This window comes from Pygoscelis adeliae, unplaced genomic scaffold, assembly GCF_000699105.1.
Source record: "Pygoscelis adeliae isolate BGI_AS28 unplaced genomic scaffold, ASM69910v1 Scaffold588, whole genome shotgun sequence".
Lineage (NCBI taxonomy): Eukaryota > Metazoa > Chordata > Aves > Sphenisciformes > Spheniscidae > Pygoscelis > Pygoscelis adeliae.
In genome coordinates this window covers 95,194-97,674 of record NW_008825322.1, presented here as the reverse complement: position 1 = coordinate 97,674, position 2,481 = coordinate 95,194, and positions in this window count along the sequence as shown.

The following is a 2,481-nucleotide window of genomic DNA, read 5'->3' as shown; positions in this document are numbered from 1 at the left end:
GAGTGAGTCTGGGTTCCTGGTGCACGAAACCGAGGGAGCAAGCCAGGGGAGGAAGGCGTTAGTCAGCACAAGGGAGCAGAGTCAGGCCCTCGGCGAGGCTCTCCCCGTGCTGCATGTATTAGAATGGGTAATGCGACTTAATTTACCTAACCTTGAGATGCTCCTGACAGATCCCCTCCACAAACGCCTGCCTGGGGGAGGGGACGCTCCCAGCATCCCAGAGCCCGAAGAAAGGAACCTTTCATCTGCCACCGCTCAGGGCCGGGGCCCCTTCGGAGGACAGGCTCCGCTGGCCAGAGCCCCCGCCAAAGCCTGGCCAGCCCCAGCCCTGTTTGGGCTCGGTCCCTGGGGAGTCTCTGTCCTGGCTGGGCAGAGCCGGTGCCGCCACGATGGTGGGCACGGCACCAGGGAGAGGGGACCTGGAAACCAAGGAGGGACGGACCCGCCTTCCTTCACAGACCCTGAAACGCCCCCTCTGAAACAGCAGTTAAACATCCACAGCCTGAGAACACGGGAACTGTGGTTTGAAGTCTGATTTATCTTAACAACAGGCCCCAGCAGCCACAGGAAAAAATGAGAGAGGAAAAAAACCTATAAACATCCCTGAAGTCTTCCTGTGCAGCTGTCAGCGGGCAGGCAGGGGGGGGTTCTAGCTGCATACATAAAAGTGCTGCAAGGAAGAAAAAGGAATGTGCTGAAACCAAACCCTGCTCTTTCCACAACAAAACACACAGCAAAGCAAAGCAGCCCTCGGCAGCAGACGGTCCCTCTGACTGCCTGGTTCCCAGGGAGGCACATAAATGTGCAACCGGTCCAAATGGGCCTCCGGTCCCCAGGCTAACTCCAGCTTCCAGGCAAATGGCCTGACCCCAGCGCTGGCTCCGGGAGGACAAATCCGTGATGGTTTGCGGCTGGCTCAGAACCGTCCCCATCTCCATCTCCATCCCCATCTCCATCCCCGTCCCCATCTCCATCCCCATCTCCATCCCCGTCCCCATCTCCATCCCCATCTCCATCCCCGTCCCCATCTCCATCCCCATCTCCATCCCCGTCCCCATCTCCATCCCCATCTCCATCCCCGTCCCCATCTCCATCCCCATCTCCATCCCCGTCCCCATCTCCATCCCCATCTCCATCCCCGTCCCCATCTCCATCCCCATCTCCATCCCCGTCCCCATCTCCATCCCCATCTCCATCCCCGTCCCCATCTCCATCCCCATCTCCATCCCCGTCCCCATCTCCATCCCCATCTCCATCCCCGTCCCCATCTCCATCCCCATCTCCATCCCCGTCCCCATCTCCATCCCCATCTCCATCCCCGTCCCCATCTCCATCCCCATCTCCATCCCCGTCCCCATCTCCATCCCCATCTCCATCCCCGTCCCCATCTCCATCCCCATCTCCATCCCCGTCCCCATCTCCATCCCCATCTCCATCCCCGTCCCCATCTCCATCCCCATCTCCATCCCCGTCCCCATCTCCATCCCCATCTCCATCCCCGTCCCCATCTCCATCCCCATCTCCATCCCCGTCCCCATCTCCATCCCCATCTCCATCCCCGTCCCCATCTCCATCCCCATCTCCATCCCCGTCCCCATCTCCATCCCCATCTCCATCCCCGTCCCCATCTCCATCCCCATCTCCATCCCCGTCCCCATCTCCATCCCCATCTCCATCCCCGTCCCCATCTCCATCCCCATCTCCATCCCCGTCCCCATCTCCATCCCCATCTCCATCCCCGTCCCCATCTCCATCCCCATCTCCATCCCCGTCCCCATCTCCATCTCCATCCCCATCTCCATCCCCATCTCCATCCCCATCCCCATCCCCGTTCCCATTCCCATCCCTCCCACACAGGCTTTCAAAGCGCTCCCTCCCCCTCGCCTCGCTGGGCAGCGTGAGGGCTGCTGGTGGAGGTGGTGGGAGAAGGTTTCCAGCCCGCTGAAGGGGACAGTCACCACCCAGCCAGGCCGTGCTTCCCAAGCACCACCTCCAGCTCCAAGCTCTGCAGCCAAACCCCAGTCTCAAGAGGCCGTGTCCGTGCGTGTGCGGCAGGACAGACAGATGGGGCTTTCACTGCCCACAGAACTTTTTGTCACTGGTCTGAAAACTGTGTCCCCCTGGGAGGTAAATGTCGCTCCAGCTCTAGTTAGGGTCCCAGCAAGCGTCACGAGAATCAGGCACTCTTCTCTTCTGATCCCATCAAAGCAACAAGGATCAAATGCTGCCTTCATGCCTGGCGGAAAGCAGAAGCCAATCCCTCCGCGGTGGATGCTGCCGCGTGAGGCTGCAGGAGAAAAGCAGACCCACCTCCTGCATCCTGCGTCCCGTGTCCCGTCCCACGTCCAGCATCCCGCTCTGCAGCCGACCCCGGTGCCCGTGTCCTGCCGGGACTCCGCGGGAGCCAACCCTGAGATGGTGGATAAGGAAGCAGCTGGCCCCCAATCCAGCCTGTAGGTCTCCAGCCAGCCGCCCCCACCG